Consider the following 27,153-nt stretch of genomic DNA (forward strand, 5'->3'; position numbering starts at 1 on the left):
GTGGATGTGCATAAAGGGAGTCCCAGCGCCGTCTTAACTGCCTTTCGAATAATAACATCTAGTTGGTCTTTCCTCTTTTTGCTAAGTCGTAAGTACGGGGTGGCGTCTGTTAGTTTAGAGAGAATGAAAGCCTGAACTAGCCTTAGGGCCTCCTTCTCTCTTAGCCCGTTTGTTATCTTGATTACCCGGCGTAGCATTCTAAAGACTTGCTCGGAATAGGCTTGGAGCTGTCTGATTGTAGTGGTGTTAGTGTTGCCGCTGGGTATAATGGCTCCCAGGATCATGATCTCTTTCTTGATCGGAATGCTCATACCCTGGACCGTAATGGCGGCAGAGGGAGTGGACGGCAAAAGCCCCGTATTCTGCTTGTTGCCACAGTCGATCAGGATTAACTCTGATTTCTCGGGAGAGCACGTTAACCCATGCCTCGCCGCATGCTGGCACACGGCATTCGCTGCTTCGTGAAGCCGGTCCTGAATTTCCCCTTCATTATAGCTGAAACACAAGATCGTAATGTCGTCGGCATATATAGCGTGCTCAATGCCTTGGACGCGGTCTAGCTTCTCTGGTAGCCCACGCATGGCCAGGTTGAAGAGAAGCGGAGACAAGACTGCTCCCTGCGAGGTGCCCGTGGAACCTAAATTGAGCGTAGAGGAGGTCCGATCACCAATACATGTTGACGCTTTTCTATAGGAGAGAAAGTCACTCATGTAATTATATGTGCGGTCACCACAGTTGATGCTGTTAAGCTCATCCAGTATTTCCTGGTGGTTGACATTGTCAAGTGACCCTTTTAAATCGAGCGCAAGGATGGCCTTGACCTGACATCTGCCGGGGTTGTCGAGACTATCCTCTCTGATACGAAGGAGAATATCCTGTGCATACAGCTTTTCTCCAAACCCGTACAGCGTGTCAGGGAGGATATGAGTCTTCCCCAGGAGTCGCTTCAGTCGAGCGTTCACGACCTTCTCGAACCGTTTACCCACACAAGACGTCAGGGAGATTGGTCGTAAATGATCAATATCGCATGGCTCTTTGGGCTTGAGAATAAATCGCACTAAAGCCATTTTCCAGGAGTCGGGGATCTTGCCCTTGTTCCAGCACTGCGTGTTGAAGTATTTCATTTTTTCTTGAGGAGATGTCATCCATATTAAATAACATCTTGGTGTTTATCTGGTCCGGTCCAGGAGCGGTGTTCTTACGCATGACGTCGAGCTCCGTCCTAAGTTCCTCAACCGTTAGGTCTTGGTACATCTCTTCATTGGGTGCACCGGTGTACGCAGGGAGAGGGTCCGAGGATCCCATAAAGAGGAATTTTCTTGCAAGTTCTGCAATGAGGGCTTCGTTGTCCCCTTTATAGCTGTGCAAGGCGTTACAGATCATGTCTGTTTGCTCTTTCCGGTTTGAGTTCGGCTCGATAAGGGATCTGAGGAGTCCCCATGCTTTAGCCGTGCCCATTCTACCATTGAGCTCATCGCACAGCTTGAGCCAGTTTTGGTTTGCGAGGTTATGTGCGTAGTCATCCGCTTCTTTGGTGAGTTCTGAAATCTTGGTCTTCAGCTTGCGATTTAACTTTTGCCTTTTCCACCTCCTTGTCAGAGATCTCCTGGCTCCCCAGAGATGTAACAGGTCCGGGTCAACTGCCGGAGTTTCCTCCGTGGTGTTCGCTGTCGTAGAGTGCCTGGCGACGGTTTTCATCTGCAGCGCTGTGCATGCCTCTATATATGTGATATCTTCGTCCGGGAGACGTGCGATGTCCTCTCTCCACTTGTCGCAGTTCACAATCTTAGCCTTGCCAAATGGTTTCCGACATTTATCTCCCTGAACAGTGCAGGAGACAATGAAGTGATCACTGCCCAGGGACTCGCCAGTGTCAGACCATGTGGCCTGCAGGCAGATTTTCACAAGCGTGACATCTGGACAGGTGTCTCTGCTGACGCTATTACCCGCTCTGGTGGGCTGCAGGGGATCCGTTAAGATTGTGAGCCCTTCTCTGTTAGCGATCTCAAGGATCCTCTTACCTTTCGGGCTGTTAAAGTGATATCCCCATGCTTGATGGGGCGCATTAAAATGACCGGCTATGACGAAGTGAATAAAAAAGCAGAAGAAGCCACCTTTTTCGCCGACCTACAGAAGAATGGCTGCACACGTGGATATATTCTACGCGTTGGTCGCCGTCAAGCTCGGAGGACAGAGGGACCAGCCAAGAATGAAACAAGGAAACTCGCGCGTGTTGTGCTTCCATAAGTGAGGGGAGCCAGCGGGGCACTTTCACGCATTCTGGGAAAACATAGAATCTACGTGGCTCACAAACTTGTTACGACAATAATTCGCTTCTTACCACGACCCAAAGTCCGTGTCCCCAGAGAAAAACAACCAGGTGTCGTTTACGAAATTCCATGCTCAAAGTGCCCGGCTTCATACTTCAGCGATACGAGAAACCTCGACCAAAGAATAAGGCAACACAAAATGACATCCGGCTAATGAATTCTTAATCCAACCCCCTCGCAGAACACTGCGAGCGCGCCGACCACCGGATAGCCTTCGAGGAAGTGAGCGTTTTGGCCGTGGAGCCAAACCTCTTCAAGAGGCTGCATGTTGAGACATGGCACATCCGGCTCACAAAGGCAGCGATGAATAGGACTCCAGAAACGCTCCCCTCCCCATACGTTAGTGGACTGCTCCACGTGCTAACAAAGAGAGAGCGAAGGCAGCAACCCTCGGCTGCTGGCACACTTTAGTGACCCCTGAAGAAGGAACCGAGTTGATCCCGAAAATTTTGGAAAACTTAAAAATATTTATTGGCGTCAGTTTTCTCTCACCTAACTCTCTTACTGTTCTGTTACTATGACGAAATTCCTTACTGTTTGATCCTATGCTTGTAATGACTCTCGTCTATGAATCAATGATGGTCACGTGTGTTCGGGTTGTGAAAACTGCAGGGCTAAACTTGAACTGGCTGCCTTTCCCAAATAATTACTGTGTTCACTCATTGACAACAGAGGTACTGCATACTTTAACAAACTTCAATTATCACTGCTTAGCCGCAAGACTGCCTTCCTGCAGAAGGCATTTTCTGGAAAGCAAAGATATAGACCAGTGACGGGGCAGTGTTCCTTTCTAGTTTTTTTTTTGTGGGTGGAGGCGGCTGGAAAAAGTATAAACGTATGAGTGCTTAATAAATCACGAGCTTAAAGTCAGCGCTCGTTTCGTTTATGATTTATGGGCGTTTAACGTGACAAAGTTACTCAAACTATGAGGGACGCCCTAGTGAAGGGCTCCAGAAATTTCGACCCCCTGGGGTTCTTTAACGTGCACTGACATCGCACAAGTACATGGGCTTCTACAATTTCTGCCTCCATGGAAATTCGACCGCCGTGTCCGGGATCTAACCTACGTCTTTCTGGTTAGCAGCCCAGCGCCATAACCACTGAGCCACCGCGGTGGCCTATTGAAAAAGAAATGGAACTGAGGACATGAGAGCAAGCTATGGGAAGCAACAGGTGTAACATTAAAAGCAGACAGAAAGAGAGTGGAGTGGGAGAGCAAACAAATTATATTTAATTGTAACAGAGCTAAAATTAGGTATAAGAAGAAATGGTGCTTGCGCAGGGCATGTTACTGATTACAAGAAAAGGCAATATAGCAGATGGAGCGGGAGTCTGGGGCATAGCAAACGGACGGTGGGAGGATGATATTAGAATGCTTGAGCGAATAAAGTGCGTTCAGGTAGCACACGACAAGGTTAACAAGAGCTCACTGGACAAAGCATTTGTCCTGCAGTGAGTGAACACATAGGCTGATGGGGCAAAAAATTAAACATGGCATTCATCACGAGAAGGATTGCTTACAAAACTCGCCTAGCCCACTGCCACTCGCCCCATTGATGGATGGCATTGCTGAGAGCAGTGCTGAGGGCAGTGCTGGGGTCATTGCTGTGGGCATTGCTGGGGACAGTGCTGTGAAAGTGGTAAATTTAGGATGCACTTTTTCACTTCATAAAGCATATTAAGGAAGGACTGCTAAAAAGCAGATGACTTCAAGCACTACAGCTATGCACATCATGACATCTACATGCAATTTCGCCAAGCAGCTTGCCCAAGCTTAAAAGCATTGTCACTGACTTAAGCACTACTGTTAACATCAAATGCAAAGTGTGCATCATAAGCAAATGTGCTCACCACGACGGTCTAGGAAGCTGTTACTGGACCCAGTGCGTGAGGAAGCGCTGGCTAAGATACCTGCAACACACAAATTTTCATGTCGAATGCTTCAGCTAACAAATAAGGAGTCACATATTTATTATTGTCTCTACTGCACCAAGATATGAGGGTAAAAGAACATTCCAGAAAGAATAGAGGGGGAAATGAGAACGAAACCAAGAATGAGAAGTCATGTAAAAGTGTCCTGCTACAGAAACTTGCATCGGTACAAGTGTGGCTTGCCATGCACGTTTGTTGCCAATGAGAGAACCAGAAAAAAACTTTTGCATCGAAGCAGAAATTAAATACTCCAGGCAACTGCAGGAGCATTATCTTTCCTACTGTCGACACCTCACGAACCACTGCAATATATCTGTGCCCAGTCTGCTGACACTTGCTAGTATTTTTGCAATTTAAGTTTATTGGATGCTTGTTCTTGGAAAATTGTTTATTGCAGCTCTGCCTCGCAACACAGTAGCATGGTATTGTTACCGGGGAATAGAGCACTGCATGTCCCTTCATACCTCAACTCATTTCAGGTGAATGAATTATGTGACTGCCCAAAAAAAGTTTTCCCTGCTCCTCTCGTTCCATAAACTTTTGCTCAGATTCCCAGAAATAAGTGAACTGAAATTAAAAGTTTATGGAATGTAAAAATAGCACAAAAATCTTAGTTTTTCGTCCTGCGACTTGAAGTGCATATATGCAATCGAACACTGGTTGTGGAAACCGCATACTGCCCATTACATCTGTCACTATGCAAAGTAGCTATGCAGAAACTCATGACAGAGGCTATACATAGGGCATAAATATACCAGGTGTTTCAGCGAAGCTCACCATTAATTTTTCAAAATTGGGCTTTTGTGGTAAACAGAAGCTTTCTGTGGCACAGTAACACCAGTGTTAGTGGACGTCAAAGAACAGGGGTCATGCTAACTAGAAAACTAGAAAGTGATTCACTACAATTTAATAGTTACTTTTCTTAACTATTATCGATAGGTGCCTGAGGTAAACAGATATAGGGGTTGGGGTTATTGGAAGTCTCCAATTGCAATTAGGTTCAATAAAGTAAACGAGATGAATACATTACAAGAAAGCACAATTGCGTTCTTGTCTTTGAGAAGCACCCGCCGCGGTGGCTCAGTGGTTAGGACGCTCGACTACTGATCCGGAGTTCCCGGGTTCGAACCCGGCCACGGCGGCTGCGTTTTTATGGAGGAAAAACGCTAAGGCGCCCGTGTGCTGTGCGATGTCAGTGCACGTTAGAGATCCCCAGGTGGTCGAAATTATTCCGGAGCCCTCCACTACGGAGCCTATTATCCTTTCTTCTTTCACTCCCTCCTTTATCCCTTCCCTTACGGCGCGGTTCAGGTGTCCATTAACGATATATGAGACAGATACTGCGCCATTTCCTTTCCCCAAAAACCAATTATTATTATTATTTGAGAAGCTGCTTGTGTTGCCGAATTAACACGCACGTCAAGCGACGCTGCACAGATAATTCTGCTTTCTGAAACATGAGAAAACACGCCACATACATGCAACTACAGCCTCCTAAAAATGATGTTGAACACCACACCATCATCATCAATTAGGGCTATTTTATAGAAAACAAAGGCCAATCACAGGCTCTCTGTTATCTTACCCCAAGTTGCAACATGCTACAACTACAGCATAATTCTTAGCAGACACGAAATGGAAACAGTGGTAGGAACTTGGCAGTAAGTCATTCTTTTGTACACTTGCACTGCATATTTACTAACTTCATTACATCACCAATAGCCTAAGAACCAAAGAAATATAGGTACCTGGCCAGCACAAGGAACTGCACATAGATTCAGTAGGGCTACAAACTAAGCAATGTCAAAACACTTGTCCAGTGCTCTTATTTGATTACTATGTCAAGGAACTGCACATAGATTCAGTAGGGCTACAAACTAAGCAATGTCAAAACACTTGTCCAGTGCTCTTATTTGCTTACTATGTCAAAGCATGCATTGAGAAACGATGTACCGCCGTCAGCATGCTTAACACGAACGGTCGATTGCGCGTCCTGCACTGATATTACAGCCACTGAGCGCTGGGCGCTGAGTCCAAGCCCATGCTGCATAGTGTGTTTTCGGCGGTTGGAGAAGTTCATAATTTGCTTCAACCCTAAAGTTGTCTGGGACTGACCGGGCGACGCCCAGCAGCGCTAATGTCAGTGGAAGACACGCGCTCAATTGTTCGTGTTAAGCTTGCTAACGATGGTGCATTTAACCATTTTGCAAAATGACCAACACAGGTAATGAAAACACGCTACCAAATAATGCGCTCACCATATACAAATATTTTTTTTTTCGTGAGGCTCCTCTGTAAGTCTGCATATAGCGAGCGCAGTTCTTGTAATTCTTTCTGCAGTTGAAAGACTTCCTCTTTACACCCACACGTCTCCGCAGCATCAGTGGCACCTCTTTGTGCCATGTGTTCCTTTAGGTCAAAAAGCTCTTTCTGCATGACACGCAGCTGTGCACAAAATGTTGCACAATTGTCTTAAGATCTTCATCTGCAAATTCCAGGTCCTGCCACAGCTCATCGTCGTGCCTCTTCTGCACCTTACTGCTGATCTTTAATCACTGCGGTAACTGCAGTTTGACATTTATTGAAAGTAACCATAATTTCATACTGCTGCCACTGCAATCTATTCACACATTACCAAAGCATTAAATCAGAGCTATTATACAGGGTGTCATGCCTAAGGCTTTCTTCAATTATAAAAAAAAGGCTTTTTGAGTTAGAAGAGTAATTTGTTTCGGCACAGCATGGCCAGAAGTCTAGTCCATCAGAAATCAACTAAGAAGTGCTAACTAGCTGGCTGATTAACAAATGTTCAATAGTTAACTTTTTAACTATGACATTCAGGTCCCTTAATAAGTGAGAGGCGTGTAGCTCACCGTAAGCAATATCCGTATCACTTCTTACAATTTCGAAAACGCGGTTACCTTCACCGCTGCGGCATAACACATTTTGGCTATCTATACGAGTTACATGCAGTAGAGAGGTTGTTTTGCCTGCAAGCTTCTCAAAAGCGCACGTAATTTGGCACGATGCAGCCGAAGTCTGTTGGGCCACAGCACTGAGGGTAATCGCGTTTCTAAAATTCTAAAAGCTTCACGCCTGTCGATAATTAAGCAGCCTAACAGTAATAGTTAAAAAGTGAACTTTTCAAAATTAGTCATCCAGCCTTAGAAGGGGTCATGACATGATCGTTCTTCATATTGCAGTTTCTTCTTCAGTAACTAAAGCAAGAGCTTATGATTAAATTTCTGAAATTTGGCTCCCCTGGCCGCACTGTATCTTCCAAAAAATACGATCAAAATTGAGACCGGGAGACTCCTCCCACCGGCAGCAACCGCTATTTGAAAGCCCTCGTGACGTCACTAGCACATGCACGGAGCAACGTCGTCTGCCCTCGTTGCTACAATATGTGCAGTGAGGTCTCATTCCCCCCTGTACTTTCGCGGGCAATCGAAGTAGCAGTTGTCCCCCATATATGTATGACTGGTACCGCGCAAGCGATAATAACAGTAACGCAGTTTTTCTTCGGTATAGGTAGGGTCCGCTCATACTATAAGCCAATGCGATGGCGATAGACAGTCGGTGGGCTGATCGGTACCCAAATGCCGTCGCTGACGCACTCCCTCGTCTGTCACGCTAAAACCGAAGACGACGCCAGCACGATCAATGATCGCTTAACGTAGTAATGTTAAAGAGGCAGCTTAGTGGGAACCAGAAGAGTGTGGTAAGGGATTAGTTGGTATGACATTCTATAAACATAAGAATTTTAAAACTTATTGGACCTCATGCTACCCACGGCGACATATGCGATATGCGTGCACGAGCGAAGATGTGTTTTCAATCAGTGCCTGCGCATAGAACCGATCGGCGAGGCAAGCGACACGGGCAGAAAACGCCGCACTACGGTGCCGCTCGCCGCCGTCGCCTGGGCTTGTGCGCCCGAGTGAAAGCTTCACGCCCGGTGAGGCGACGGCCGGGAAAACTGCGCTTGTGTACCTTATCCGTATAAAAAAAAGCGAAACAAGCGGCTACATATTGTTGCGGGAAAGAATATATTTACAGCTATGTGCACCAGCGAAGGAACAGCTACGAGCGGCACTCAGAACACAGCCTTCTTCTTCTTCTTCTTCTTCTTCTCCTCAAGTAATATGGCACATACCCAGAACTTTGTTGTCGTCTTCGTCTTCGTCCATCCGTTCACTCGCTCAGTCTCGTCGTCGTCTTCCCGCTTCAGGACCTCCGGCTGATGAGACACCGTCTCGGCGTTAGAGTGGCGACGTATGAGCGTTGTGATAAGGTTTTAGGCGGCAGACATGGACGACGTCGGTGGACGGGCCGGATAACGATGGCGAGCACGCAAGGGGTGCAATTTCACAGTTCACGTCGGTGACACGGCGCACCACTCGGTAAGGACCCCGGTAGTGAGAAAGGAGCTTCTCGGAGAGACCGACGCTGCGTGACGGCGTCCAGAAAAGGACGAGTGATCCGGGTTCATATTCGACCGCCCGGTGATGGCGGTCGCAGGCGGACTTCTGGGAAGCTTGTGACGCACGGAGCCGACTACGGGCTATTTGGCGCGCCAGCGAAGCCTGGCCGATGGCGTCCTGAGCGTAAGCAGTGGTGGTGAATGAAGAAGATGGCATGAGTGTGTCCAAAGGCAAGATGGGGTGCCGACCAAACAAAAGTTAGAAAGGGGAATGCCGGTTGTGTCATGCCGTGAAGAGTTATATGCAAAAGTCGCATAATGCAAGGCAGCGTCCAAATCTCGGTGGTCTGGCGAGACGTACATTGCTAACATGCCCGTGAGGATGCGGTTGTATCGTTCCGTAAGCCCGTTGGTTTGTGGATGGTAAGCTGTCGCGAGCTGTTGCTGCGTTGCACACGAACGAAGAATGTCATTAATCACTCGGGACAGAAAATAAGAAAATAACAACCACGGTCGGTGAGCAGTTGACGAGGGGCGCCATGGTGAAGAATGACGTTTTGGAGAAGAAAATTGGTGACATCGGTAGCGCAGCTGGTAGGCAAAGCACGCGTGATGGGGTGCAGAGTCGTATAATCAGTTGCGACAGCGATCCACTTGTTGCCGGAGAGGGACGTGGGAAAAGGGCCAAGAAGGTCGAGGCCAACACGGTGAAAAGGTTCCGGAGGTACGTCGATGGGTTGTAGGAGACCGGCAGGCAAAGTGGAGGGCCTTTTCCGACGTTGAAAAAGGTCGCAAGTGGCAACGTAACGCTTGACGGAACGATACAGGCCAGGCCAAACGAAGCGGTGCCGCACTCGAGCGTACGTGCGGGACACGCCAAGGTGGCCTGCTATCGGCAGATTGTAGAATTCTTCAAGGACAGAAGAGCATAGATGTTGGGGTACGACGAGCAGCAATGGAGGACCATCGCAGCATAGATTGCGGCGATATAAAATGCCATTCTGGAGCACATAAACTTTCAGAGACGGAGATCAGTTTGCAGAGCGGAGGCCATTAAGGATAGGGCGTAAAGATGAGTCGTGGCGCTGTTCGTTGGCGATATCGGTGAGAGAAGTGATAGCTAAGAGGCAGGGCAGGGTCTCAGTGTCTTCTAGGTCAGGTGGCTCCACAGTGTACCGGGATAAACTGTCAGCATCTTGGTGGCGACCACCGGACTTGTACACTACAGAGTATGAATATTCTTGGAGGCGCAAAGCCCAGCGACCAAGGCGACCAGTGGGATCATTTAGTGAAGACTGCCAACAGAGAGCGTGGTGATCAGTGACAACAGCGAATGAGCGGCCGAACAGGTACGGGCGGAATTAGCTGCTGCCCAGACAAGGGCGAGACACTCGCGCTCACTAATGGAGTAATTTTGTTCTGCGGCGGAAAGTTGGCGGCTGGCATAAGCGATGACGCGATCTTGTCCCTGTTGACGTTGGGCTAGCACGGCACCGATCCCATATCCTGAGGCGTCGGTGCAATCCTCTATGAAAGACGACGGGTCAAAGTGGGTAAGATGGGCGGAGAGGTTAGCAATTGAACGAGGGAGGAAAATGAGTGCTCTTGAGCAGGGCCCCAGTTAAAGGGGTTGTCGTTCTTAAGAAGGTCGGTGAGGGAGCGAGCGATGCCGGCGAAATCTTTGATAAAACGGCGAAAATACGAGCAAAAGCCGACAAAGCTGCGCGCATCTTTAGACGGCCTAGGAAGAGGAAAGTCCTTGACGGCTTGAATTTGGACGGATCTGGGCGGACACCAGAAGCATCAACCAGGTGTCCGAGAATAGTGAGTTGGCGGCGACCGAATTTGCATTTCGATGAGTTCATCTGGAGTCCGGCGTTACGGAACACTGTCAGAATACTGGAGAGGCGTTCGAGGTGCGTAAAAAAAGTAGGCGAGAAAACCACAACATCGTCAAGGCAGCAGAGGAAGGTCGACCACTTAAAGCCGCGAAGAAGGGAGTCCATCATTCGTTCAAAGGTAGCCGGCGCGTTACACAGTCCGCATGGCATGACTTTAAATTGGTATAAGCCATCAGGCGTCACGAAGGCGGCCGTTTCGCGGTCCTTTTCATCAACGGCATTTTGCCAGTACCCCGATCGAAGATTAATTGAAGAGAAATATTTGGCGCCGTGCAGGCAATGTAATGCATCATCGATCCTCGGAAGAGAAAATACGTCCTTTTTTTGTGATGCGGTTTAGGTGCCGGTAATCAACGCATATATATCATACATATCATACATCCATACCATACATATCAGCATATCATACATATCATACATATCATATCACACGTTGTTACTAATCAGTAAGGAAATTTTGCCATATTCTTGAATTTCGGTTGACGCTGGACCGCCGGCCCCTTTCGTGACGAGGCCTAGCGATTACGCAGGATTCGTGTGTGCGATTTCGGCGATTGCGGAGAGCGAATTCGCAAGTTTTATCGCCTTCAAATAGATATCGAGCGTAGTTTTGGCTACAGTGCCCTCAAACAAAGCGATGACTGCCTACATTGCAGGACGCGAGTACAATAAGGGTCAAGTGCCGATGCATGTGACCCGGTCTTCCCAGCATGTGCCGATGGCAGCCGGCAGCAGCCGTCGGCGTCGACTTTGGACAACAAATCTGGTTGTTTTCAATAATTAAAGTAATGTCCAAACGTATTTTTAGCTACACAGATCTAACATTAAATTTTGGTGACATAAGACAAAGCAGATAAAATTAGCGGCAAGCGCTACGCGAAGCGTTTCCCAAGCAGGCGATATAGCATTATCGGCGCTAATTGCAGCGTTATCGTGGTGTGTAAATGAGTAAAAGTGCAATTTGTGAGCAAGAGTACGTAATATTTAAGATAAGGATAACACACCTGGCGTTTTATACCATGAGAACGAGCAGTACTGTTTGCGCACAGCCATGTAAAGAACCTCAGCGCGGGGCTGCAGTTTTTGTAATCGTCGCACTCCTGGGGAACAATGCGCACGCACAGCAAAATGCTGTACAATTATTTCGAAGCACTCATTTAGACGACGGCGACAATTCATCGGTGCAGGCAGTGAAAGCATTCGAGTCACGTAGGGTTTTGCAAGCGGCTTGGTTCCTGCAAAATGGTTCTATCAGTCGAAGGAAATGTATGTTCGACTTACAAACGCGTAGATGCAGCGCGGAAGTCGTCGCACTCGGCACTTTTCTCTGCTCCTCTCGTGCCTCAAGGTTACTGTAGTGCACCTTTAGATAATTTGAGTTAAATTATCGAGCGATGATAGCGGACAAGAACTTGGTAGCTAGCTACAAAACGCCGCAGCTTTCACGGCACACATCGGCGAAGGCATGCACGGCACGTGCCATTTTTCACATACGGGAGCACTTGGCTGCTCAAAAGAGACCACACTCATAACATAAGAACAGCATGCTTTTAAGCGTAAATAGTAAAGCAGGGGTCCATCGATTTCTGCTTCCTCAACAACCAGAAAGTGGGCGCCACGAGCAAGGCCGCTTTCCGAAGCATCACTCGGCGCGCGTACTAATTTTTAGGCTTCCCAAACGAGAACGCGCAAAATGCATTTTATTTTGCTAGGCTAAAAAAACATTTAGAGCGACTGCTGTCTACGGTGTGCATGCAAGCACCTCAACAGCTCGCAGCAGACGAGCGCGGCGAGTATGCGCTCGTGAAGTCAGCGATCAGAGCTTGCCAGGCCAGCAAGCAGTTCGCAAAAGAAACGAAAAAAAATCGTTTTAAAGACATTGTCCGCACAGAATGAACTGAAAATTGGGAGAATTGTAAATTAACCTGTTTGTAATTAAACGCGATAAGCAGGGTATGCGTGAAAAAAGCCTGTCATGGCCCCTTTAACTGTATTCTGATGTACTGCATCACTGTTCAAAACCTCACAAAAGCACACTTCTAACGGAAAATCGCATTTTTTAATAACAGCAGTTCTTAGGTGAAACACCCTGTATACCATAAGCGACTGCAATGAACACGCACATTCCTACCTCACCATGATGCATGCAACATATGCAGTGAACAAGTGTCCCCAGCAGTTTGGTTAAAGCGAATGAAGTGCTACACAAAGTCAGCCATGCAGTCAAAACCCCACTATCTTGCATGAGCCAAGAGCGACAAGCGCCTCCACGCATTTGTGACAACCCTTCATCCTTTCTAAGAAACAAACCTGGTGACCTACGAAAGCTATAAAAATAAAGGAGGTGTGGGCAAACATTTTTTCAGATGCAGTCGTCAAAAATGCGTGCCTTGCAAGGCAACACCTAGCGCCGGAGAAAGGGACAGTAAGTTTAACGTCACCATCCTGTGTTGAGCATGAACTGGAAGCTGCCAAATTTCATTGCAAAGACTTGCAAGGAGCATTGATTTAAAGTTACGGTCTCATACGCAACAGGCATGACAAAAAGGCCTGGATAGTGCTCTTTTTGTTTTTGTTTTATTTGTTTCACAACTGTGCCACTAAGCATAAGATTACACAACGTATGGGGACGAGAGCCGACTCATTCCCCAAGTGGCTGGTTGAGTCCGATGATTAAATGGCGAAGAAAATAGGAATGTCCTACTTGTGCCTGACAACCACGCGGTGATGCATGTGCTTCCTTCCGTGTCTGCAGTGACCACGCTCTTCAACCGCCCAATGTGATGAGCAACCTGCCCCTTTACATCGGCATAATTCATGCGCTCAATGTGTGGTATGGGCAGCTCGTTCACAGCGAGTCACCAGTATATGCAGATAGTAACTGGCAAAGTGAGTTCCGGCATCCCAGTTCAAATTTTTTGTTACCCACCGAGAAAAAGGTCACACGGAAGAAACTGGCTGAGAAGTGCACCAAGAATTACTTCCATAAGGCAGGAATTATGGAAGACGCTGTCGAACACCCATGTTATCGGAAGCATGTGGATTTGTGGCAACGTGTCATCGATGCACATCTGGCCAGACGTGGTGTCGCCTTGGAGCGACTTTTAGTGCATATGCACTAATCCAATTGGTACAAACCATAAGCTAAATTGTTCATTGTCCGTTCACAGCTGGCCTAACGCAAGCGCTCTGTTCCGCGGCACTGCCCGCTCATCGTCGTCTTCTATCTAGCACAAGTCTGTACTTTTGCACCGATTCGAATTTAGTAAGTGTTCTCTGTTTTTCTGTTGGGGATAGGGAAACTACGCTACAAGGCACGAACCGAAGCAGAAGTGGACAGGACGTGCACAGACTTACATCTGAACTTCATTATATTGGCGCGTGCTCATGGGAGCGCGCCGACGATGAAGACGAAGTGTGCGTGTGCCGGTGGACAAAGACGAAGTGTGTGTGTGGTTCGGACAGCCATCTTGTGAGTTCCCTGCTGTGCGCTGGACTTCGCTGAGACTGTGATCTGTGCCGGTCCTGTCTTCGTTACATTTTTGGTGGAGGTGCTGGGTACTTTCCAACATCTACGTGCCCCGAAGGATCTCTATGAACACGGATTTGACTCCGATTCATCGCAGTACGAGCCGCCGAATCCAAGGTCAGTCACCAGAGTACGGTCCGTTATCCCCTAAGACCAGGGCTCCAGCTGCGACGCGCAGGACTGACGCGGCACCTATGGCTAGCAACGGAGACGCGGCAGCTATGGCTGACAACGGAAACTCAGCTGCTCATTTCCTGGTCCTCCAGCCGCGAACGCCGCCGACCTTCCATGGCGAAGTGTTTGAGGACGCGGAGGACTGGCTTGACCAGTTCGAGCGCGTTGCCAGGTACAACGGCTGGGATGCGGAGCGGAAGGTGCACAATGTTTACTTCGCTCTTGACGACTCGGCGCAGACGTGGTACGAGAACCACGAGACAACGTTTCCTTCTTGGGAACGGTTCCGTAGCCAGTAGCTGCGACCTACGTCAACACCGACCGTCGGGAACGAGCCGAGTCGGCGCTGCAGTCAAGGAACCAGCGACCCAATGAGAGCCTCGCAATGTATTATGAGGACATGACACGACTGTTCAGAAGGGCGGATCCAAACATGGCCGAGGACAAGAAAGTGCGCCACCTGATGCGCGGGATAAAAGAAGAACTGTTTGCTGGGCTAGTGCGAAACCCACCTAACACCACTTCGGAGTTTCTATCAGAGGCCACTACCGTCGAAAAGACCCTGCAGCAACGCGCCCGCTATTACAATCGCGCCGTGAACACCGTATCAACTGCCGACTTTGCACCAGCCTGCAGCGACTCCGCTGACTCCCTTCGGGAGCTGGTTCGATCTATCGTCAAAGAAGAGCTGCACAAAATGCGCCTCTCTGCCCAGTCGCAGCCGCAGTGTCCATCGTTAGCACAAATTATCCGAGAGGAAGTGCAGCAGGTGGTTCCTAAACCTGTTGCCCCTGCTGCCCTTACACCGACGCCCCCGCGCCAGACGTACGCGTCGGTACTCCGACAGAACTGCGACCTCGCCCCTTGGAGCACCAGCCCATCTGCATCTGCTTTCCAGCCGCGGCCCCGGCCTGTCCCGGTGTTGCCCGAAGCCAGGCTGCGGAAGACGGACGTGTGGCGGGCACCTGACCAGCGGCCCCTTTGCTACCACTGCGGTGAGGCTGGCCATATCTTGCGGTGGTGCCTTTATCGTCGAGCTGGAATTCGCGGATTTCATCCGCGAGTCCCCTGTCCGCCCAATGGCGAACGGTCCCGCGAAATTGAGGAGCACCTGTCAACGCGCCGGGATCACACTCACACTTATTTCCCTCGCCCTGACTACCGCCCACCAACCTCTACCCGCTATCGTTCGCCGAGTCCCCGTCCTTCGACAAGCCGTTTCAGCTGCTCACCGAGTCCTCGCCTGGGAAACTAGACCCAGCGGCCTGCGGAGGTAAGGCCGCTGACGAGCGAACAGCCGAACATCCTTCATCGCGTTCCCGACCAGACGACGGCTATCAAACGAGGACACGTGACGATCACAAAGGATGTGCAGCTTCGAACTTACCGGTCGATATCGACGATTTAGCGGTTACGGCATTGGTTGATACGGGAGCGGACTATTCGGTTATGAGCAACGAGCTAGCAAAAGAACTGAGGAAAGTTATAACCGCGTGGACTGGGCCTCAGATTCGCACAGCTGGTGGGCACCTAATTACCCCCTGTTGGCCGGTGTACGGGGAGAGTTACAATCGACGGATTTATTTACGTTTGTGACTTTGTTGTCCTACCTCACTGTTCGCGCGATGTCATTCTCGGCCTGGACTTTTTACAAGCTAACGGCGCCGTTATCAATTTACAAGAGCCGCGCGTGATGTTTTCGCCGACGCAAGCAATTGAAATAGCCGACCCAGACGACTGCAGGATACCCGCCCTGCGTATTGCTGCTGATGACGTGACGGTGCCTCCGCGGTGCAGCATGATGGTCCCCGCGCAAAGTGACTCGCCCGGTGATCGAGACGTTATGGCAGAGAGAAACGTCAGCCTTCTACTCGAGAAAGGAATCTGCGCTGCAAAAGGGCTTGTTCGCTTACGGGATCGCTCTGCGACACTCTTGATCACCAACTTCGGAACAGAGTTCCAGCCTATTGCGAAAGGAACGGCCGTCGCATACGTTACCGACTTCGTTGAGCCCGCAGAAATATGTGCTCTGGAGCTACCGTCGCCGGACGGACGCGATGCAGCAACCGTTCTGTCTACAGTGGACATTAATCCCGGCTTGTCGGTGGGTCAGAAGCAGCGCTTGTTAGAGCTCCTTCACGATTTCGCAGAGTGCTTCGCCACGACATCAAAGGTAGGGCACACCCCGGTAGCCAAACACCGCATCATCGTCAACGAGGAGACTAGCCCCATATCCCAACACCCGTACAGAGTGTCGCCGGTGGAACGGGAGGCTATACGATCCCAAGTGCAAGAAATGCTTGCAGACGACGTAGTCCAGCCGACCACAAGCCCCTGGGCTTCGCCTGTGGTATTGGTGAAGAAAAAAGATAACACCTTGCGATTCTGCGTCGATTATCGGAAGTTGAATCGTGTCACGAAACGTGACGTTTACCCCCTTCCACGTATCGACGACGCCTTGGACCGACTGCGTGACGCTAAATATTTTTCTTCACTCGACCTTAAGAATAGCTACTGGCAGATCGAAGTGGACGAAAGGGACAGAGAGAAGACAGCGTTAGTGACACCTGACGGCCTTTATGAATTCAAAGTGCTACCCTTTGGACTCTGTTCTGCGCCAGCAACCTTCCAACGCATGATGGACACCGTTCTTTCTGGGCTGAAATGGCAGACATGCCTAGTGTACCTTGATGATGTTGTCATTTTTGCTCCTAGCTTCGAGGAACACCTCAACCGGCTGCGAATGGTGTTACAGGCGCTCCGTTCGGCACAGTTGACGATAAAGCCACAAAAAGGGCCACTTTGGTTTCGAAGAGCTCAGTTTTCTTGGTCACGTGATAAGCGCTGACGGAGTCCGTCCTGACCCGGAGAAGATTGCCGCTGTGGCCCAGTTCCCGCGCCCAACCGACAAAACGTCCGTTCGGAGGTTTCTGGGCCTCTGTGCCTATTACAGACGTTTCGTTGAAAACTTTTCCACAAGTGCCGAGCCCCTTACAATGCTTACTAGAGACAATGTATCTTTTGTGTGGCATGATTATCAGGAATCTGCCTTCAACGAGCTACGCAGCCGCCTACAAACTGTCCCAATACTCGCCCATTTTGATGAACGAGCTGCCACTGAAATTCATACTGACGCCAGCAATGTTGGCCTCGGCGCTATTCTCGTTCAGTGGCAGGATGGCAACGAAAAAGTCATAGCGTACGCCAGCCGCTCCCTCTCGAAAGCAGAGGCAAACTACTCTACCACAGAGAAGGAATGCCTTGCGGTAGTGTGGGCGATTAGCAAGTTCCGACCATATCTCTATGGTCGCCCGTTTCGAGCTGTCAGTGACCATCATTCGTTATGCTGGCTAGCCAATCTCAAAGACCCTTCGGGACGGCTTGCGAGATGGAGCCTTCGCCTCCAGGAATACGACATCACGGTAGTGTACAAGTCCGGCCGTAAGCACAATGACGCCGATTGCTTGTCACGTGCACCTGCCGACGTTGCTCCGGCCGAAACGGAGGACGACTTCCCGTTTTTTGCTCTCGTCACGTCGTCCGATATGGCCCGGCGTCAACGGGCTGACTCAGAGTTCCGTCCGCTCATCGAGCGTCTGGAGGGCCTTAACGTCGCTGTTCCGCGGCTTTTCGTTCGAGGTTTGGGTTCCTACAGTCTCCGAGATGGCGTCCTTTACAAGAGGAACTTCGCCCATAACACGGAAACCTTTTTTCTGGTTGTGCCATCCGAACTCCGTCCAGAAATCTTGCACGCCTGCCACGACGAGCCATCGGCTGGTCATTTAGGTGTTACGCTGACGTATGCCCGCATTCGTGCGAAGTATTACTGGCCAAAGTTGCTCTCATCAGTCCAGCAATATGTGAGGACCTGCCGTGACTGCCAGCGACGAAAGACACCACCAGTTAAACCCGCAGGGCTTCTCCAGCCCATCCCACCGCCTACAACACCTTTCCAACAAGTGGGCATGGACTTGCTGGGCCCATTCCCATTGTCTTCTTCTGGGAACAAATGGATTGTTGTGGTGACGGACTACTTAACGCGGTACGCCGAGACACAGGCGCTCCCCCACGCTAGTGCTGCAGAAGTGGCTCAGTTTTTTATGACATCAATCGTCTTGCGTCACGGTGCGCCATCAGTCGTCATCACGGACCGTGGAACCGCCTTTGCGGCGGCATTAATGCAATCTCTCTTCGAACTCACCCACACCAGTCACCGGAAGACAACAGCCTATCATCCCCAAACAAACGGCTTGACTGAACGCCTCAACCGGACGCTTGCAGATATGCTTGGTATGTATGTCGACGTTGAGCATCGTACGTGGGACGAAGTTCTTCCTTATGCAACCTTCGCCTACAATACGGCAGAACAGGAGACTACCCGTCTTACACCTTTCCAGCTGGTCTACGGACGGTGTGTCACTACCATGCTGGATGCTATGCTACCCGCAGCTCACAACGACGGAGACATCGGCCCCTACGCTGACGTTGACACATTCGTCCAGCGGGCTGAAGAAGCCCGCCAACTCGCAAGGTGCCGGATTCGACATTAACAACAACTCGACGCTGGTCGCTACAACCTCCGACACCGATGCGTTCGGTACGAGCCCGGCGACTCTGTATGGGTATGGACACCTGTGCGCCGCCGCGGACTCTCCGAAAAGCTCCTCCGACGCTACTTCGGTCTGTACGAGTTGGTTCGTCGTATAAGTGATGTCACATACGAAGTTTTTCCGCGGGACACGACCTCCTCACCACGTCGGTGCCATCCGACTGAGACTCTCCACGTGGTGCGCATGAAGCCCTACCATGACAGGCTGCAACCCGCCGCTTTACCAGCTTAACAGCTCTCTGTATTCTCTGCCGTCCGCCGTCTATACCGAACATTACCTTTGCTGTCCGTGTTCGTTTCCGGCGTCGGGCCGCCGCCTTGATAGAGGGGGTAATGGCGCGTGCTCATGGGAGCGCGCCGACGATGAAGACGAAGTGTGCGTGTGCCGGTGGACAAAGACGAAGTGTGTGTGTGGTTCGGACAGCCATCTTGTGAGTTCCCTGCTGTGCGCTGCACTTCGCTGAGACTGTGATCTGTGCCGGTCCTGTCTTCGTTACAATATAGTGTAGAAGTTGAGCCAAATGGCTAGAGGCAGACCAAGAGGAGAAGTGTGGCTGCCCGGTAGACTACAAGCTCCCAAACCGGTAAAATCCTGCTCCATTTCTGACCCCTACCAGTGTCGCAAATCCCGCAACACATTTGGAGGAGGTCGTGGGTTTCAATCCTATCTGCACAACCAGCACCTCGTCACCCGCCGGCTCCCCACCTCTGTGACAGACCCTGGCAGCACCAACTCTGGCCCAGTGTCCTCAGCAACTTCCGTTGCTTGTTCCACAATGCTTCGCCACTGGGACCCGCTAAATGTCACATTGTGCAAGCTACCGGTGTCCCACCTTCGTCTTGTGTCCTTGTTTCTATCACCTGCGCCTCTTTTCCTGAGTGTGCAGTCACCTTCACAGTCTTCTCTTTTAGTCTCTTGAAGATTGAATATATCTTCCTCTGCCCTTCTCTTGTGGCCACGCCGAATTAGCCATCAGCAAGAGATCTTTCTGCTCACTTACTTTGCACCGTTGTGAATGCATTGGACGCGCCGAGCCTGTTGGTCCCAATCACATTGTTCTGGTGCCGCCTCTATACCCCAGTGCAGCCACAGTCTCCGAAAGCCTCAATGCCATCAGCCCGCCTTGTTCGTTTCCCGCAGCGAATCGACAGCCTTGAGCACATGTTTTTTGTTCACAGTATATATGTCACCTTTTATGTGCTAAATGTCAGCTGCAAGTCTGCGCGTGTCCTGTCCACTTCTGCTTCTGTTACCCGTGTTTAGCGCAGTTACCCACTTCCAAAGCTGAACGTTCATGAACACCAACTAGTCAAGCTTGCCACTCAACTATGGAATGGCTTTGTTGGTGTAGCGAATGACAGCAGCGTCAGAAAGCAAAGAACACAAAGCAAAAAATCGTGTGCAAAGAAGAAACACTGTATTAATGTCAGAAATCCGAAAAAGACAGTAATGAGGACGCAAACTCACCACCAGTTGGTGCGAGCACGTCGACTAAAGCAGCTTGTTTGTAGCAAGGGTATTGGCGAGGAGAAGGCGACTACGCTGGAGAGTGTGGAAAAGTCCTTAATCGCAAGTGTTCTAGTTTGAATAAGTATAAACGCATAATTGACATTTTACTGCAAAAGCAGTGCTACTGTAAACCCTACTCCCAGCCAGAAATCCAGTGTCTGTTGAAGTGAAGCCTACAGCCAATACTTAGAGGTACTAAGATATAAATGAAACATCTGTGGTAAACATGCTGCCGTCACGATACCTTCTCCTTGTCTTTTTCCTTCGTTTTAGTGCAGGTGATAAGCGCAGCTCTTCTGCGCAATTTTCAGGGGGGTGGCTTTTCATTTATTCTTATGTTTAAGCAAGAGAAAAAAGGTTTGAGAAGAGAAAACATTGCCGCATTTACATTGTTTATTTGAAACTACCATGACACATAATTTGCACTCATTTAAGATGCAGTCTATCACCGTCCCAACGGTGACTTCTAAAGTCACTTGCCAGGGTCTCAGAATTGACTACAGTAATGTACAGGAGTTCTTTATCGTGTAATGACATCACACAGTACACGGGCGCTTGCGCTTCGCCTCTATCGAAACGCGGCCGCCGCGGCCGAGAATGAACCAGCATCCCGACGATATGGCTCGGCCGTCGAGCACCAAACTTCTGAGCCACCGTGGCGGAGCAGTGATCAGGGAATCTTTGCACCAAATACAGCTAGCTGAGGTCAATTAATCTTCACAACACAAACCCAGAAGGGTAACAGATTAAAAATTATATTGCGCTACTTACGGGTCATATGAAGAATCTTCGCGCCTTAATATCCTTGTCTCGTTGCCTTGCCAGTACGCCTGGTAAATAGTGGCGGCATTGAAATCATCCACATTCTGGGGATTAAAACTCTGTACATCGCTGTGCAGCAGCACAGCAGCCGTTGAATCACACACGTATTCGATTAAGATAAACATTTTTCGCACTTGTATGTGACAAAGAAGCACGATCAAGGAACAGAGGAGAGCAGCGAGTGTGCCAGGGATATAGTACAGATATCCAGGCTAGTAAGGCTCGCAGTGCATAGACCGCAGCAGCCGACACATGTTTCAGTCGCTAGCATCACAAGCGTGACCTGAACATAGCTACAACGAAATGATTATTTTATTGGATTTCACCATTTCCGTACCAGCAAGTATGAGCTCAGCTGATGTTTTGTTTTTTGATTATCACGGTGGTGAGTAGTAGTGATCATGCGCAATGCATACGTGAAGACGACCACAGCGATGACAAGGATATAGTAAAGACAGCGTTGCGGTATGCGCCATTTACCCCATGAAGACAACACCAACGACACAACGCAGCAGCCGTCACGTGCCAACGTCGCTAGCATTCTTAGCATGACTAAAAACAGACCGCTCGTATTCCTTTTGACATTTTTCATACCAGTAGGTTTAAACTCCGCCGGTGGTTCATTTGCAATCTGATGTCAGTCGCTGTTCGAGACATTACATCATAGCCTAGAAATACTCTAACCAAAACCTACTTAACTTTGCGGCAATACATGCTGCCAGGCTGCTGGCGTGGCGAGGAGCTGAACAGCTCTGCCATTTACTGATTTTTGCTTCAGATCTCTATTTGCGGACCACTCACCCATATCAAAGTAGGACCCCCTTTTGTCTGCCTCTGTCAGAGCTCATACTTTGCGCGAATGTGGTTCAAGGCTCGGGTTTTGCGACTCAAGCCCTGCATTGCAACTAAAGAACATACATGAAGGCAACTTGCAAGCAGCTGTAGTCGGACATACTGTGCTGTTGCTTGCAAACGGCTTCAGTCTATATGTCCATGCGGTATATAATTGGAGTATAGCAGGAAGTAAACGCGCTGATGCCACTCGAGCTAGCACATATTTGCATATATATGCTGACACTGCAGCTAGGATTTGAGTAGAACAAGAGGGCTAACGTACGTCCTAAGCGCTGGCTGCGCATTCTATGATACGTGCCATACGTAGCCGTCAACGGAACCGCATCTCTATTGAGCTCGATACGATTTTGCCTTAAGGTCCTGCATGCGGCGCAAAGGGAAGGTTAGAGCTTATGGTATCGCGTACACCAAGCGTTGCCTGCACAACATTGCAGTTGCAACCGTCCGAGTTGTTCCTGTCAATATATATAATTCACTACGTACGTGACAGCGACAAGTCTGCAGTGTATTCTTGCTTTGTTCACATATATGCCTCGTACGCCACGGAGATTGCGCGGCGGCCGTGGCACAACACATTTATCCCACTACTTTTGAACATCGTCTCCGCACTCAGGAGTAAGCGCGCGCCCATGCCGGAGGAGCTATACACGCACTCTACTCGCCTATATTACAGCCAACTCTGCGCTACCCAAGGTTTTTCAGCAGTATGGATCTTTCAGCAACAAAAGCAGAGCAGGAAAAAGCCGAGCTTTTTCCGCTCTGGACAAAGCTCTGGAAATTTATGGCATATATAAAGCCAGGTCAACATATGCTTTACGGCATTCGGCGGTGACCGGGCCAGCGCCCACCTCGCCCGCCTGACAAAGCGGTGGGATACGGCCGCACAACTTTAGTGCCTCGAGCAATAAGAGCAAATTTTGAAAGAACGTGTTTCATCAATCTGCACTGAAACGTGGCCCGCTGGGGCGAAAATTTCATTGGGCTCAGCAGCTTTCGTACAAGATTTATCAAGAGTTTGTGGCTGGTGCTGCCAGACGTTTTTTTTGACAAATTTGACCCTCCCAAATATGCGTATAGATGTAGTGGTTTTTTAAAAGAAACAAAAAGGATAACCCAAAAACATAACGCAAAAAATGCCCGGAGGCGCAATTTTGACGAGACAAAAAATATTTTAAGCGCCGGAGGTGCAGCCGGCGCAAATAAGGGACAGAGATCCAGTAGAAGTGCTGAGGGGAGCCAGCGAGAAAGGGCATGGAGAGATGTTTGTGCACTATATATTCAAAATATTTGCAAATTTATAAAAACTGAAAGAGCTTAGTGCCGCTCGCGTACCAGTGTAAGGAACTGTTTGAATTAGAATCGCGGGTGAGCGACCACTGCACATATTATTTACAACATATAACGCGCACGTCGCTCTGTCGCTCTAATTATAATGGATCGTGTTCGCGACGCTCTGCACAAGCGGCCGGCGTGGGGCCCCACCACGGCCGCTTTCTATTTCAAATACAGACTTACGTTTGCATGTGCCGGATTTAAAAAAAAATTCGTGTGCGCAAAATACTGGTCTTATACTGGCCGATATTTTAAACTAGTTTACCTGTCTAGCTTCCACTGTACTTGTTCGCAGATTTCGCTCAAGCCGTTGGGGCGACCAGCCAAATCCATGTTTTATCCACTCGCGCGCTCTGCTTCGTGATTTTTCCTTTTTTTCTCTTTCTGTGGAGACATTCATTGCACCTGCGGTAAGAGCCCGCAAAACGGCAACCTCACGAGACTGGCGTTCCATATTGGCTTCAGCTGCATAATATCGCAATGGCAGGAAAGCCGCGACAGTGCTACAGACGCATACCTCGAGCAGGGAACCAGAGTTCAAGTTCCATACACTCTGCATGTGGCCAATGCAATAAAAAGAGCCAAGACTTCAGCTGTTGCTAAGTTAGGTGTGTTTTAATTAGGTGATTATGCAGGAGTCCGGTTTTAGACTGCTTGTGTTTGAATCAGGTTTTTGACAAAAAATGGCTCGCGGTGGTGAATTGCAAAGCACAAAATGTTTTGCGAAAGCATGGTTTTTACAGGTGGACACCACCGCTACATATCTCAAAGTGCGATTGAGGTGTGCATGCACTTATCAAGTCCAGTACTTATGCACCTTTTTCCCCTCGAAATCAACGGAGTTTAAACCTTGGACGGCTTCTAACAAAAGGAAAGGCGCATTTACTTTTCGCTCCGCAGAATGAAGTTGAAGGCGACGTTCTGCAATGCACAGCGCGTGTGTGTGTTGCAGTTTAACAAGAGGCGTGTTCGGCTACGGCAATAGCGTTGTAAAAAAAAAATTCGGGGGGCACTTTATCGATTTAAAGTGCGCGAGGTGAAAGCCTTTCCGTGCGACTTTGGGTTTTGCTGCTGCTGCCTTTGTGAACTACTAATTAATCGTTATTTAACCACGAATTTTAACCACGAATTGCTGGTTGACGAACAACTAAATAATTGGTGTTTAACGATTTCCCACTAATTAAGCGTTAATCAACTCTGAACAACTGATTAATGATTGTTAACAACTAACTGCTAATTAATGGTTAATTACGGAGTGTTCATTACTGATTGCTTGATCATTTCAAGTGACTAGTAATGACTAGTGTTAGTTACGAGTAGTTAACTAGTTGGCTGCTGGATGTAATGACGCCGGACAGATGCATGGCTGCGAGTATGAGCCATTAGGGCTTTCGCCTTAAAAAAAGCGGCCTCACGCAGCGACCTTGGTCGCCCCAACCATTAAGATTTCCCAGAAAATTACTGTTGCAGAACTGTTCTCGCCGCTGCGGGTTTGAGTTTCACTAGTAAATATTGATGTGATTTCTTTTTCTACCCCATTTTTTCTATGTTCCCAAGGTGCATATAGAGGATACGAGTTTGCCAGGCACTGAACCTCCGGATTAGTGCTTTTTCACTAATATATGCTTCAATTCTAGGCCGTTAATAATGTAAGCACGGTGGATGTGAGCTTGTTGGCTTCGTAGTCACTTAAACAAAATGATGCCCCAGCAAGGTAGTTAATTGACTGGCCTATGTTAGTGAGCATGATCAGCAGAATTGACACAGGCTGTGCCAAAACTTGTTTTAATGCCCTTGATCACTCCTCGTGCGTGCAAAATTACAAAGCTGCTCATTTCAATGTGGGTTTTATGTGCATAAACAAATGTAACTTTCAACATTGCACAATCAAAGAAATACATACAAAAAGAAGATTAACACTTAAATAAAACAATAACTGAATAACTAAACAAACCTAAGTCGTCTTCACTCAAAATATAGCTCTGTAGTCCCTGTACTTATGGGTTTCCAGGAAGAGGTTTGCATTATTTGCATCACTAACTAAGCCATGAACGTAACCAGGACTATGAGTGCATATGAAAAAATGGTTTCTTAGGGGTTATGGCACTGATGGCAGCGTGCACTTCTGTACAATCAATATCACCCACTTACTTGAGATCGCAGTGCTTTAAAACTCAAACCACTGACTCATCTGATATGTGTAGTCAAGAAAATGTTTAGAAAATGTAAGATTAATGGTAGGTTCATCTACTCAATATTAATTTCACATTGCGCGTCTACAAACGTTCTCGGAGATAGAGCGGTATGCTACAGAATGAGAGACCGTAAACCGTGACAGAAACTTTTGAGTACCTGTCGCTGCCACTTCCGTGCACTCTATTCCGTGATTCATAAATCATTTTCTACCAATTGCATTAGTAAATGGGTATTTCGGTGTTAAAACTTCTTGCTGAATTCATTAAAACAGCATTAGAAATTGCTGCATTCCGTTAGCGTTTTTGCTGTATAGAGCTGGCTGAAATCACTCGGTGCTCATAAGAAGGATTGGCTGTCAGCATGGCTAGAGCTACTTCACTTGAAACCTTTTCTGGATTCATATGATTTGGGAAAAGTAGACGGCTAAAGAGTAAAACTATATAATCTGTGCACGCCTAAAAGAAAACACTTTGTTCATAACTATACTAACTTACTGTTTGCTGTAATGAATGGAATTTCCTAAGTGAGGAGACAATAATTTAAATCGTTCTCAAAACGTTTTAAAAATGTTTATTTTCATTTTCCGGACAATCGGAACCAGGCAGCTGTAGGTTCAAGCCAGCATGAAAGAAAGGAAAGTTAATCTTCAAGTGCTGATGACATTGAGGCCTCAAGTCCAAGCTTGGCAAAGACAACACAAAATGATGCTACTCATGAAATGCTTCCTACTTATAAAGATTACAGTGCTGACTCTACCATTGATGGCCGAGACCCGGACAGCTCTGACCGAGAATATGTGGAATGCAGCATTAATCAAGGCACAGAAGAAAACAATGATGTTGAGGAAGCTGAAACGGAGAGTACAGACGACTTTACTGATGTTTCTGATGAGTTTGAAGCGTACCTCGAGAAGCTTTCAAAAGAAACGCTGCCACTGCTGTTAATTTTGGCTTACATTGTGACAGCAGGGCTTACCTGGTCACAGATTAAAGGTCTTCTGACACTTCTTAATGCCCTTTTTGAAGACGCAAATGTGCCGCAGTCTACCTACTTGTTGCAGAAGATGTGGAAAGAGAGAAAACAGGCACGGAGGTTGCAGTTATTCTCCCAGCTTCGGGCATCAATCCTCAACATAAAGCAATTTAGTGGCTAATATGGGTCCACCTGGTGCCTTGAGGAAGGTACATTTGTTGATGGTAAGTTTCAATGACTATTTCAAAGGTGGCATGTTTCATAAGAGGTCCACAGTAATACCGACTGACAGTTAATGAGGTGTCAAAATGATATTATGAAGGTGCTATAGTAGTGTTGAGTGAAATTAAAGCATGGAATTAAATGTACAAACAGGCTCATGAATATAGGGCTACTTCCTCACCTTAAAAGGCTTGAACGCTGTTCCCAATGCAGACCATCCGATTCAAGTAGGTGTAATTGCTGTTTTTAAGCCATAATACTTTTATAGTTTTTGACATGAATTGGGCATGTTTTGGTGCTAGGCTGTCAGATTTATATGTCATACTTGTATGCATTACATCTGGTT

Source organism: Amblyomma americanum, chromosome 2 (assembly GCF_052857255.1).
Source record: "Amblyomma americanum isolate KBUSLIRL-KWMA chromosome 2, ASM5285725v1, whole genome shotgun sequence".
Taxonomy (NCBI): Eukaryota; Metazoa; Arthropoda; class Arachnida; order Ixodida; family Ixodidae; genus Amblyomma; species Amblyomma americanum.